This window comes from Oncorhynchus keta, chromosome 18 (genome assembly GCF_023373465.1).
Source record: "Oncorhynchus keta strain PuntledgeMale-10-30-2019 chromosome 18, Oket_V2, whole genome shotgun sequence".
NCBI classification, from domain to species: Eukaryota; Metazoa; Chordata; class Actinopteri; order Salmoniformes; family Salmonidae; genus Oncorhynchus; species Oncorhynchus keta.
The window spans coordinates 48178682-48192858 of record NC_068438.1 but is presented as its reverse complement, the minus strand read 5'-3'; the positions used below and the strand labels follow the sequence as shown (position 1 = coordinate 48192858).

The following is a 14177-nucleotide window of genomic DNA, read 5'->3' as shown; positions in this document are numbered from 1 at the left end:
ATGTGCTGTTGAGGTTGGTAAAAAGGCTGCCACGAGGCCCTGGGGGGTGTCGAATGCTACCTTCCTCCCTCCTAAAAAATCATAAAATCGGGAGCGGTTCAGAGAGGAAGTATGATAGCAGACCGCCTGCCCCTGGAGGACCAAGCCGTTTAAGTCAGACTCAGTAAGGAGGCGGGCCACTCAGAAGTAGGAACGGAGAAACGCTTGTGGTCCTGTGTGGTAAAGTTCAGTTGTGGGTTCAACTCCGACAGAGATCAGAGTGGATAAAAACATCTGCATCTGTGGCATATATCTCCCGTTTCCCCCTATAGCTTGTTATATTGTCTATAGTCCTTTTTAGACGTCTTTATCTGATGTGGAGGCTGATCATTTCGGTGTAAAGAATGAAAAACACCAACTCGCTGTGAACTTCCTTTCCTGTTAAATACACATTTACATCAGGTTAAATCCTTTCCTGTTCCATTTACATGAGGTTAAATCCTTTCCTGTTCCATTGACATGAGGTTAAATCCTTTCCTGTTCCATTTACATGAGGTTAAATCCTTTCCTGTTAAATACACATTTACATCAGGTTAAATCCTTTCCTGTTCCATTTACATGAGGTTAAATCCTTTCCTGTTCCATTTACATCAGGTTAAATCCTTTCCTGTTCCATTTACATGCGGTTAAATCCTTTCCTGTTCCATTTACATGAGGTTAAATCCTTTCCTGTTAAATACACATTTACATCAGGTTAAATCCTTTCCTGTTCCATTTACATGAGGTTAAATCCTTTCCTGTTCCATTTACATCAGGTTAAATCCTTTCCTGTTCCATTTACATCAGGTTAAATCCTTTCCTGTTCCATTTACATCAGGTTAAATCCTTTCCTGTTCCATTTACATGAGGTTAAATCCTTTCCTGTTAAATACACATTTACATCAGGTTAAATCCTTTCCTGTTCCATTTACATGAGGTTAAATCCTTTCCTGTTCCATTGACATGAGGTTAAATCCTTTCCTGTTCCATTTACATGAGGTTAAATCCTTTCCTGTTAAATACACATTTACATCAGGTTAAATCCTTTCCTGTTCCATTTACATGAGGTTAAATCCTTTCCTGTTCCATTTACATCAGGTTAAATCCTTTCCTGTTCCATTTACATCAGGTTAAATCCTTTCCTGTTCCATTTACATCAGGTTAAATCCTTTCCTGTTCCATTTACATGAGGTTAAATCCTTTCCTGTTCCATTTACATGAGGTTAAATCCTTTCCTGTTCCATTTACATGAGGTTAAATCCTTTCCTGTTAAATACACATTTACATCAGGTTAAATCCTTTCCTGTTAAATACACATTTACATCAGGTTAAATCCTTTCCTGTTCCATTTACATGAGGTTAAATCCTTTCCTGTTCCATTTACATCAGGTTAAATCCTTTCCTGTTCCATTTACATCAGGTTAAATCCTTTCCTGTTCCATTTACATCAGGTTAAATCCTTTCCTGTTCCATTTACATGAGGTTAAATCCTTTCCTGTTCCATTTACATTAGGTTAAATCCTTTCCTGTTCCATTTACATGAGGTTAAATCCTTTCCTGTTAAATACACATTTACATCAGGTTAAATCCTTTCCTGTTCCATTTACATTATTAGGTCATGGGGACCTACTACATCTAAACAGTCTGTCTCAATCCCAGTTATGTATTTGTTTAATAAATTAAAGAAATTGAAAAAAAAAAAAGATTCTAGACCTGTTAGATCTAGCATAATTATGTTAACCAGTAAATGTTGTTTTCCAAATCAGTTAACCAGTAAATGTTGTTACCAAATCAGTTAATCAGTAAATCTGTTGTTACCGAGTCAGTTAACCAGTAAATCTGTTGTTACCGAGTCAGTTAACCAGTAAATCTGTTGTTACTGAGTCAGTTAACCAGTAAATGTTGTTACTGAATCAGTTAACCAGTAAATATGTTGTTACTGAATCAGTTAACCAGTAAATGTTGTTACTGAATCAGTTAACCAGTAAATGTTGTTACTGAATCAGTTAACCAGTAAATCTGTTGTTACTGAATCAGTTAACCAGTAAATCTGTTGTTACTGAATCAGTTAACCAGTAAATCTGTTGTTACTGAATCAGTTAACCAGTAAATCTGTTGTTACCGAGTCAGTTAACCAGTAAATCTGTTGTTACCGAATCAGTTAACCAGTAAATCTGTTGTTACTGAATCAGTTAACCAGTAAATCTGTTGTTACTGAATCAGTTAACCAGTAAATCTGTTGTTACTGAATCAGTTAACCAGTAAATCTGTTGTTACTGAATCAGTTAACCAGTAAATCTGTTGTTACTGAATCAGTTAACCAGTAAATCTGTTGTTACTGAATCAGTTAACCAGTAAATATGTTGTTACCGAATCAGTTAACCAGTAAATATGTTGTTTTCCAGTAAAAATCAGTTAACCAGTAAATATGTTGTTACTGAATCAGTTAACCAGTAAATCTGTTGTTACTGAATCAGTTAACCAGTAAATCTGTTGTTACTGAATCAGTTAACCAGTAAATATGTTGTTTTCCAAATCAGTTAACCAGTAAATATGTTGTTTTCCAAATCAGTTAACCAGTAAATATGTTGTTACTGAATCAGTTAACCAGTAAATCTGTTGTTACTGAATCAGTTAACCAGTAAATCTGTTGTTACTGAATCAGTTAACCAGTAAATCTGTTGTTACTGAATCAGTTAACCAGTAAATCTGTTGTTACTGAATCAGTTAACCAGTAAATCTGTTGTTACTGAATCAGTTAACCAGTAAATCTGTTGTTACTGAATCAGTTAACCAGTAAATCTGTTGTTACTGAATCAGTTAACCAGTAAATCTGTTGTTACTGAATCAGTTAACCAGTAAATATGTTGTTACTCAATCAGTTAACCAGTAAATATGTTGTTTTCCAAATCAGTTAACCAGTAAATATGTTGTTACCGAATCAGTTAACCAGTAAATCTGTTGTTACTGAATCAGTTAACCAGTAAATCTGTTGTTACCGAATCAGTTAACCAGTAAATATGTTGTTTTCCAAATCAGTTAACCAGTAAATCTGTTGTTACCGAATCAGTTAACCAGTAAATCTGTTGTTACCGAATCAGTTAACCAGTAAATATGTTGTTACTGAATCAGTTAACCAGTAAATATGTTGTTACCGAATCAGTTAACCAGTAAATATGTTGTTACCGAATCAGTTAACCAGTAAATATGTTGTTTTCCAAATCAGTTAACCAGTAAATATGTTGTTACCGAATCAGTTAACAAGTAAATCTGTTGTTACTGAATCAGTTAACCAGTAAATATGTTGTTACTGAATCAGTTAACCAGTAAATATGTTGTTACTGAATCAGTTAACCAGTAAATATGTTGTTACTGAATCAGTTAACCAGTATATCTGTTGTTACCGAGTCAGTTAACCAGTAAATCTGTTGTTACCGAGTCAGTTAACCAGTAAGTCTGTTGTTACTGAATCAGTTAACCAGTAAATATGTTGTTACTGAATCAGTTAACCAGTAAATCTGTTGTTACCGAATCAGTTAACCAGTAAATATGTTGTTACTGAATCAGTTAACCAGTAAATATGTTGTTACCGAATCAGTTAACCAGTAAATCTGTTGTTACCGAGTCAGTTAACCAGTAAGTCTGTTGTTACCGAGTAAGTTAACCAGTAAATCTGTTGTTACCGAGTCAGTTAACCAGTAAGTCTGTTGTTACCGAATCAGTTAACCAGTAAATATGTTGTTACTGAATCAGTTAACCAGTAAATCTGTTGTTACCGAATCAGTTAACCAGTAAATCTGATGTTACCGAATCAGTTAACCAGTAAATATGTTGTTACTGAATCAGTTAACCAGTAAATCTGTTGTTACCGAGTCAGTTAACCAGTAAATCTGTTGTTACTGAATCAGTTAACCAGTAAATCTGTTGTTGCCGAGTCAGTTAACCAGTAAATCTGTTGTTACCGAATCAGTTAACCAGTAAATATGTTGTTACCGAATCAGTTAACCAGTAAATCTGTTGTTGCAGAGTCAGTTAACCAGTAAATATGTTGTTACCGAATCAGTTAACCAGTAAATCTGTTGTTACCGAATCAGTTAACCAGTAAATCTGTTGTTACCGAATCAGTTAACCAGTAAATCTGTTGTTACCGAGTCAGTTAACCAGTAAATCTGGTGTTGCTGAATCAGTTAACCAGTAAATCTGTTGTTACCGAATCAGTTAACCAGTAAATATGTTGTTACTGAATCAGTTAACCAGTAAATCTGTTGTTACTGAATCAGTTAACCAGTAAATCTGTTGTTACCGAATCAGTTAACCAGTAAATCTGTTGTTACCGAGTCAGTTAACCAGTAAATCTGTTGTTACCGAGTCAGTTAACCAGTAAATCTGTTGTTACTGAATCAGTTAACCAGTAAATCTGTTGTTGCCGAGTCAGTTAACCAGTAAATCTGTTGTTACCGAGTCAGTTAACCAGTAAATCTGTTGTTACTGAATCAGTTAACCAGTAAATCTGTTGTTGCCGAAGTCAGTTAACCAGTAAATCTGTTGTTACCGAGTCAGTTAACCAGTAAATCTGTTGTTACTGAATCAGTTAACCAGTAAATCTGTTGTTACCGAGTCAGTTAACCAGTAAATATGTTGTTACTGAATCAGTTAACCAGTAAATATGTTGTTAACGAAACAGTTAACCTGTAATTATGTTGTTACCGAAGTCAGTTAACCAGTAAATCTGTTGTTACCGAAGTCAGTTAACCAGTAAATCTGTTGTTACTGAATCAGTTAACCAGTAAATCTGTTGTTACTGAATCAGTTAACCAGTAAATCTGTTGTTGCCGAATCAGTTAACCAGTAAATCTGTTGTTACCGAGTCAGTTAACCAGTAAATCTGTTGTTGCTGAGTCAGTTAACCAGTAAATCTGTTGTTACCTGTTGAAGTCAGTTAACCAGTAAATCTGTTGTTACTGAATCAGTTAACCAGTAAATCTGTTGTTACCGAAGTCAGTTAACCAGTAAATATGTTGTTACTGAATCAGTTAACCAGTAAATCTGTTGTTACTGAATCAGTTAACCAGTAAATATGTTGTTACTGAATCAGTTAACCAGTAAATATGTTGTTACTGAATCAGTTAACCAGTAAATATGTTGTTACCGAATCAGTTAACCAGTAAATCTGTTGTTACTGAATCAGTTAACCAGTAAATCTGTTGTTACTGAATCAGTTAACCAGTAAATCTGTTGTTACTGAATCAGTTAACCAGTAAATCTGTTGTTACTGAATCAGTTAACCAGTAAATCTGTTGTTACTGAATCAGTTAACCAGTAAATATGTTGTTACCGAGTCAGTTAACCAGTAAATCTGTTGTTACTGAATCAGTTAACCAGTAAATCTGTTGTTACTGAATCAGTTAACCAGTAAATATGTTGTTACCGAGTCAGTTAACCAGTAAATCTGTTGTTACTGAATCAGTTAACCAGTAAATCTGTTGTTACTGAATCAGTTAACCAGTAAATCTGTTGTTACCGAGTCAGTTAACCAGTAAATCTGTTGTTACTGAATCAGTTAACCAGTAAATCTGTTGTTACTGAATCAGTTAACCAGTAAATCTGTTGTTACTGAATCAGTTAACCAGTAAATATGTTGTTACCGAGTCAGTTAACCAGTAAATATGTTGTTACCGAGTCAGTTAACCAGTAAATCTGTTGTTACTGAGTCAGTTAACCAGTAAATGTTGTTTTCCAAATCAGTTAACCAGTAAATCTGTTGTTACCGAGTCAGTTAACCAGTAAATCTGTTGTTACTGAGTCAGTTAACCAGTAAATGTTGTTTTCCAAATCAGTTAACCAGTAAATCTGTTGTTACCGAGTCAGTTAACCAGTAAATCTGTTGTTACTGAATCAGTTAACCAGTAAATCTGTTGTTACTGAATCAGTTAACCAGTAAATCTGTTGTTACTGAATCAGTTAACCAGTAAATCTGTTGTTACCGAGTCAGTTAACCAGTAAATCTGTTGTTACCCAAATCAGTTAACCAGTAAATCTGTTGTTACTGAGTCAGTTAACCAGTAAATGTTGTTTTCCAAATCAGTTAACCAGTAAATCTGTTGTTACCGAGTCAGTTAACCAGTAAATCTGTTGTTACCGAGTCAGTTAACCAGTAAATCTGTTGTTACCGAGTCAGTTAACCAGTAAATCTGTTGTTACCGAGTCAGTTAACCAGTAAATCTGTTGTTACTGAGTCAGTTAACCAGTAAATGTTGTTTTCCAAATCAGTTAACCAGTAAATCTGTTGTTACCGAGTCAGTTAACCAGTAAATCTGTTGTTACCGAGTCAGTTAACCAGTAAATTTGTTGTTACTGAGTCAGTTAACCAGTAAATGTTGTTTTCCAAATCAGTTAACCAGTAAATCTGTTGTTACTGAATCAGTTAACCAGTAAATGTTGTTTTCCAAATCAGTTAACCAGTAAATCTGTTGTTACCGAGTCAGTTAACCAGTAAATCTGTTGTTACTGAATCAGTTAACCAGTAAATCTGTTGTTACCGAGTCAGTTAACCAGTAAATGTGTTGTTACTGAGTCAGTTAACCAGTAAATGTTGTTTTCCAAATCAGTTAACCAGTAAATCTGTTGTTACTGAATCAGTTAACCAGTAAATCTGTTGTTACCGAGTCAGTTAACCAGTAAATCTGTTGTTACTGAATCAGTTAACCAGTAAATCTGTTGTTACCGAGTCAGTTAACCAGTAAATTTGTTGTTACTGAGTCAGTTAACCAGTAAATGTTGTTTTCCAAATCAGTTAACCAGTAAATCTGTTGTTACTGAATCAGTTAACCAGTAAATCTGTTGTTACCGAATCAGTTAACCAGTAAATCTGTTGTTACCGAGTCAGTTAACCAGTAAATCTGTTGTTACTGAATCAGTTAACCAGTAAATCTGTTGTTACCGAGTCAGTTAACCAGTAAATTTGTTGTTACTGAGTCAGTTAACCAGTAAATGTTGTTTTCCAAATCAGTTAACCAGTAAATCTGTTGTTACTGAATCAGTTAACCAGTAAATCTGTTGTTACTGAGTCAGTTAACCAGTAAATGTTGTTTTCCAAATCAGTTAACCAGTAAATCTGTTGTTACTGAATCAGTTAACCAGTAAATCTGTTGTTACTGAATCAGTTAACCAGTAAATCTGTTGTTACTGAATCAGTTAACCAGTAAATCTGTTGTTACTGAATCAGTTAACCAGTAAATCTGTTGTTACTGAATCAGTTAACCAGTAAATCTGTTGTTACCGAGTCAGTTAACCAGTAAATCTGTTGTTACTGAATCAGTTAACCAGTAAATCTGTTGTTACTGAATCAGTTAACCAGTAAATCTGTTGTTACTGAATCAGTTAACCAGTAAATCTGTTGTTACTGAATCAGTTAACCAGTAAATCTGTTGTTACTGAATCAGTTAACCAGTAAATCTGTTGTTACCGAGTCAGTTAACCAGTAAATCTGTTGTTACTGAATCAGTTAACCAGTAAATCTGTTGTTACTGAATCAGTTAACCAGTAAATCTGTTGTTACTGAGTCAGTTAACCAGTAAATCTGTTGTTACCGAATCAGTTAACCAGTAAATCTGTTGTTACTGAATCAGTTAACCAGTAAATCTGTTGTTACTGAATCAGTTAACCAGTAAATCTGTTGTTACTGAATCAGTTAACCAGTAAATCTGTTGTTACTGAATCAGTTAACCAGTAAATCTGTTGTTACTGAATCAGTTAACCAGTAAATCTGTTGTTACTGAATCAGTTAACCAGTAAATCTGTTGTTACTGAATCAGTTAACCAGTAAATCTGTTGTTACTGAATCAGTTAACCAGTAAATCTGTTGTTACTGAATCAGTTAACCAGTAAATCTGTTGTTACTGAATCAGTTAACCAGTAAATCTGTTGTTACTGAATCAGTTAACCAGTAAATGTGTTGTTTTTCCTCGTCTGATATCGAGGAGGCTTTACGGTGATACAATGATGTGTGATTTCCTGTTTGCGTGAAGCAAAGTATGAGCCAGGAAAAGTTCAGTCCCTTTGCATGCAAAAGCACAGTGTTTAGACAACTCTGCCCTGTAAACTTGCAACAATAAAAAAAAAAGCCCAACAAGCATAAATTAAATGAAGACAGACAAGAAACTCAAGCTTTTCCATTGAAATGTGAACAGTTTAGGATCATTATTCAGTGGTGAAACACAAGGAAACGTAAAGCATTTCCATGACTTGGAAGTGCAATATTAGACCCTCTTTGGGTTTATGGAATATATAATAGACATTTGTTGTCCTCACGAAGGACGCAGCAGAAAATGTGGCCCCGGCTCAGCAAAGCTTTCTTCTCAGTGGTTTGAGGAGCTCATGGTACATATACCAATCCTGTTGAGACTTGTTTACTGAAAGCCCTATTCTTCATCTTTTACAGTTCCTGTCTCTCGCTCTCTCCTCAATGGCCACATGCCTCTGTCCATCTGTGTGTGTGTGTGTGTGTGTGTGTGTGTGTGTGTGTGTGTGTGTGTGTGTGTGTGTGTGTGTGTGTGTGTGTGTGTGTGTGTGTAACAGTATGTGTGTTGTCTCTGCTACATGTCTTGAGCTCTATCCAGTGCGCTCTGGTTAAGATCCCATTTTATTAATATTTGATGGGAATCAATGTGCTGAGGGGTGTGTGTGTGTGTGTGTGTGTGTGTGTGTGTGTGTGTGTGTGTGTGTGTGTGTGTGTGTGTGTGTGTGTGTGTGCGCATGTGTGGGGGAAGGCTGGGCACCAGGCTCGGGTCTAGGGGTGGGAGGCTGGGATCAGGCCCGTGTGTGCTGAGGGGTGGTCTGTCTGTCTGTCTGTGTCTGTCTGTGTCTGTCTGTCTGTCTGTCTGTGAGTGTCTGTGTCTGTCTGTCTGTCTGTGAGTGTCTGTCTGTCTGTGAGTGTCTGAGCGCATGTGTGGGGGAAGGCTGGGCACCAGGCCCATGTCTAGGGGTGGGAGGCTGGGACCAGGCCCGTGTCTAGGGGTGGAGGGTTGGGACCAGGCCCGTGTCTAGGGGTAGGGAGTGGGAAGCTGGGACGAGGCCCGTGTGTAGGGGTGGGAGGCTGGGACCAGGCCCGTGTGTGCTGAGGGGTGGGGGGGTTGGGACCAGGCCCGTGTCTAGGGATGGGAGGCTGGGACCAGGCCCGTGTCTAGGGGTGGGGGGTTGGGACCAGGCCCGTGGCTAGGGGTGGGGGTTTGGACCAGGCCCGTGTCTCGGGGTGGGAGGCTGGGACCAGGCCCGTGTCTAGGGGTGGGGGGTTGGGACCAGGCCCGTGTCTAGGGGTAGGGAGTGGGAGGCTGGGACCAGGCCCGTGTGTGCTGAGGGGTGGTGTGTGTGTGTGTGTGTGTGTGTGTGTGTGTGTGTGTGTGTGTGTGTGTGTCTGAGCGCATGTGTGGGGGAAGGCTGGGCACCAGGCTCGGGTCTAGGGGTGGGAGGCTGGGACCAGGCCCGTGTGTGCTGAGGGGTGGTGTGCTGAGGGGGGGTGGTGTGTGTGTGTGTGTGTGTGTGTGTGTGTGTGTGTGTGTGTGTGTGTGTCTGTCTGTCTGTCTGTCTGTCTGTCTGTCTGTCTGTCTGTCTGTCTGTCTGTCTGTGTCTGAGTGCATGTGTGGGGGAAGGCTGGGCACCAGGCTCGGGTCTAGGGGGGGAGGCTGGGACAAGGCCCGAGTCTAGGGGTAGGGAGGCTGGGACAAGGCCCGAGTCTAGGGGTAGGGAGGCTGGGACAAGGCCCGAGTCTAGGGGTAGGGAGGCTGGGACAAGGCCCGAGTCTAGGGGTAGGGAGGCTGGGACAAGGCCCGTGTGTAGGGGTGGGAGGCTGGGACCAGGCCCATGTATAGGGGTAGAGAGGCTGGGACCAGGCCCGGGTCTAGGGGGTCGGGAGGCGGGGACCAGGCCCATGTGTAGGGGTGGAAGGCTGGGACCAGGCCCGTGTGTAGGGGTGGGAGGCTGGGACCAGGCCCATGTGTAGGGGGTAGGAGGCTGGGACCAGGGCCAGGTCTAGGGAGCACCCACTCTTACCCAACCCTTGCGCTCTCTCTCTCTCCCTCCTGTGCATCTCCTCCATCTCTGTCTACCTCTTTCTATATTAGTATGTGTATTTATTATGGATCCCCATTAGTTCCTGCCAAGGCAGCGGCTACTCTTCATGGGGTTTATTATGGATCCCCATTAGTTCCTGCCAAGGCAGCGGCTACTCTTCCTGGGGTTTATTATGGATCCCCATTAGTTCCTGCCAAGGCAGCGGCTACTCTTCCTGGGGTTTATTATGGATCCCCATTAGTTCCTGCCAAGGCAGCAGCTACTCTTCCTGGGGTTTATTATGGATCCCCATTAGTTCCTGCCAAGGCAGCAGCTACTCTTCCTGGGGTTTATTATGGATCCCCATTAGTTCCTGCCAAGGCAACAGCTACTCTTCCTGAGGTTTATTATGGATCCCCATTAGTTCCTGCCAAGGCAGCAGCTACTCTTCCTGGGGTTTATTATGGATCCCCATTAGTTCCTGCCAAGGCAGCAGCTACTCTTCCTGGGGTTTATTATGGATCCCCATTAGTTCCTGCCAAGGCAGCAGCTACTCTTTCCGGGGTCCAGCGACATTAAAAAAAATAAAAATCACCAAATATCAATAACAGTACAAAATACAACACACCACTACCAATACAACACTACAACACATTAGTACACCACTACAACACATTAGTACACCAATACAACACATTAGTACACCACTACAACACATTAGTACACCAATACAACACATTAGTACACCACTACAACACATTAGTACACCACTACAACACATTAGTACACCAATACAACACATTAGTACACCAATACAACACACCACACCTTTCCAATACAACACACCACTACCACACCTCTCCAATACAACACACCACACCTTTCCAATACAACACACCACTACCACACCTCTCCAATACAACACACCACACCTTTCCAATACAACACACCACTACCACACCTCTCCAATACAACACACCACACCTCTCCAATACAACACACCACTACCACACCTCTCCAATACAACACACCACACCTCTCCAATACAACACACCACTACCACACCTCTCCAATACAACACACCACACCTCTCCAATACAACACACCACTACCACACCTCTCCAATACAACACACCACACCTTTCCAATACAACACACCACTACCACACCTCTCCAATACAACACACCACACCTTTCCAATACAACACACCACTACCACACCTCTCCAATACAACACACCACACCTCTCCAATACAACACACCACACCTCTCCAATACAACACACCACACCTCTCCAATACAACACACCACACCTCTCCAATACAACACACCACTACCACACCTCTCCAATACATCACACCACACCTCTCCAATACAACACACCACACCTCTCCAATACAACACACCACACCTCTCCAATACAACACACCACACCACACCACACCTCTCCAATACAACACACCACACCTCTCCAATACATCACACCACACCTCTCCAATACATCACACCACTACCACACCTCTCCAATACAACACATTATTACACCAACACTACATATCTCCAATACAAAATGTATAATTACCACAATAGAACAATATGTACGTGCTTTAATGTGTGCGCGCGCGTATCTTCACAGTAATCGTTGTTCCATAAAGTGTAGTTATGTTTTTTATTTTGATTTATTAGATTATACTGCTTGCATGATGTGGAATAGAGTTTCAATGTAGTCATGGCTCTGCGTTTCCCCAGAGTGTGGTCTGGACGTGGAGACTGTGAAGAGACCCTTTGTGGCATGTCTTGTGGGGTACGCATGGGGTGTCTGAGCTGTGTACCAGTAGTTCAAACAGACAGCTCGGTGCCTTCAACATGCCAATTCCTCTCACAAAGACACGTAGTGATGCAGTCAAAACTCTCCTCTACTTTGAGCCAGGAGAACAGCCAGCTGTGTTGCTCTGTTCTACTTGTAAATTGCTGACGTCCCTCTTTATAGTAATTGACCATATGACTGGGCAGTAGTCCAGGTGTGACAGAACTAGGGTCGACTCTGGGATGCTGACCTGCTAGGCCGAGTCCCTCTGTCCAGTGTCTGTGTTCTTTTGCCCATCTTAATCTTTCATTTTTATTGGCCAGTCTGAGATATGGCTTTTTCTTTGCAACTCTGCCTAGAAGGCCAGCATCCCGGAGTCGCCTCTTCACTGTTGACGTTGAGACTGGGATGTTGCGGGTACAATTTAATGAAGCTGCCAGTTGAGGACTTTTGAGGCGTCTGTTTCTCAAACTAGACACTCGAATGTACTTGTCCCCTTGTTCAGTTGTGCACCGGGGCTTCCCACTCTTTCTCTGTGTAGCGTCTGGTTGCTCCTCATTACACAACCTCTTATATGATCTCTTATACACTATATTAGGCCCAGACTATGGAACTTTCCTAGACATGGCTAATATATTACGGTCGCTACATCCGATGGATTTGGATACTGCTCTAGAGCAGATTTCTGCAGCATTAGTAAAGATGTGATCAATACATGTGGATGATTTCATTCCTGTGCTGTTTGTAAACACCCTGGTAGGTTGAATGATAACCTGAACCAGATTGCAGGCACTGGTTACAGGCTTAAGCTTTTTCTTGAGTGGACAGCTTGATGAAAGCCAGTCAATATTTCAGTCACCCAGAAAATATACCACTCGGTTGATACTGGATCACATAAATTATCAAGCATTTCACACATATTATCCTGATACTGACTATTAGCAATGGGTGGTCCATATCAACTTCCCACAGAAATAGGCTTTAGGTGAGGCAAATGAACCCGTAGCCATATTACTTCAGCAGCATTTGACACGAGCCTCCAAAATGATCTCTAAAAGTTACGCCAACAGAGCTACAGTAGTCTTTTAGTCAGATGTGTAATGCCAGTAGTCTGCTGAATCTTCCGCTGCCACGGACCAATGATGGCACAGCGCCTGAAATAGTCGGCCGCTTTTTGAAGTCTTTCAGAGCAGGAATCAGTTCTTTCAAATCCAGTGTCAGCAGTCCCGAAACTAGCCCTGCTAACGTTGATTGACCCCCACATGGTCTACGACAGTCCCCCGGGCAGCTGTTGTAGAGTGGTAGGAAGCAGCCTAGTAATGTCCTGTAATGGTGCTCCAGGATAGGGTCCCCCCCCCCGGGAACCACGTTTCTCACCATAGAGCTGCCGATGACAATGGCCGAGGTCGTCGGTCCGTTTTTGCGCATCGAGTGGTTTACGAGACCCCTTGGATCAGAGCCTGTGGCATCTGCTAAGGCCTCTAGAAGCGTCAGTCCTGCTCCATTTTCCACAGGCCAGTCAGTCAAAGAGTGAAGGCAGTGCGGTGATACACACCATACCGAAACAACGTCAGCCTGAGGTGTACAGAAGAAGAAGGTAGGCAAGATGTAGTTTCGGTTTGGTTTCCCACGCAGATTGTGCAACACCGAGATTTGCTTGCTTAGAGTAGACAACTCGGTCCTATAGTCCTCCTCAAGCAGGCAGTTGTTGCATTGAAAAGCCAGTCAGTGTCCCAGAAAAGAGCATCGTAAACACAACTCCTACTACGACAGGAAGTGCTAGTCTCCTTCCCCCGGCTGAGGAGGCCTCCATTAAAAAGACGGTCCCAAATCGGGGAAATCCAAGCAGCCACCTTCGTTATGATGGCTAGCAACTTAGCTGGCTAGGTAAGGTTAGCTGGCTAGGTAAGGTTAGCTGGCTAGGTAAGGTTAGCTGGCTAGGTAAGGTTAGCTGGCTAGGTAAGGTTAGCTGGCTAGGTAAGGTTAGCTGGCTAGGTAAGGTTAACTGGCTAGGTAAGGTTAGCTGGCTAGGTAAGGTTAGCTGGCTAGGTAAGGTTAACTGGCTAGGTAAGGTTAGCTGGCTAGGTAAGGTTAGCTGGCTAGGTAAGGTTAACTGGCTAGGTAAGGTTAGCTGGCTAGGTAAGGTTAGCTGGCTAGGTAAGGTTAGCTGGCTAGGTAAGGTTAACTGGCTAGGTAAGGTTAGCTGGCTAGGTAAGGTTAGCTGGCTAGGTAAGGTTAGCTGGCTAGGTAAGGTTAGCTAGCTCTGTCAAGCAGGCTTCAAAATGGTCTTTTAAGCGGGATTCTG

The 14177-nt window shown here is 41.2% G+C and overlaps 1 protein-coding gene and 1 long non-coding RNA gene across 2 annotated transcripts in view; one reads left to right on the top strand and one right to left on the bottom strand.

The window, feature by feature from the left end:
* The window catches only part of LOC118379383 (protein-tyrosine sulfotransferase 1-like), a 77518-nt gene that overhangs the window by 40079 nt on the left and 23262 nt on the right, over positions 1-14177 (bottom strand). The window lies entirely within an intron of this gene.
* LOC127908869 (uncharacterized) lies at positions 504-1572 on the top strand. Its single transcript, XR_008068809.1, has 3 exons — positions 504-633; positions 764-856; positions 1086-1572. It is a non-coding gene; the product is annotated as an uncharacterized LOC127908869 (long non-coding RNA).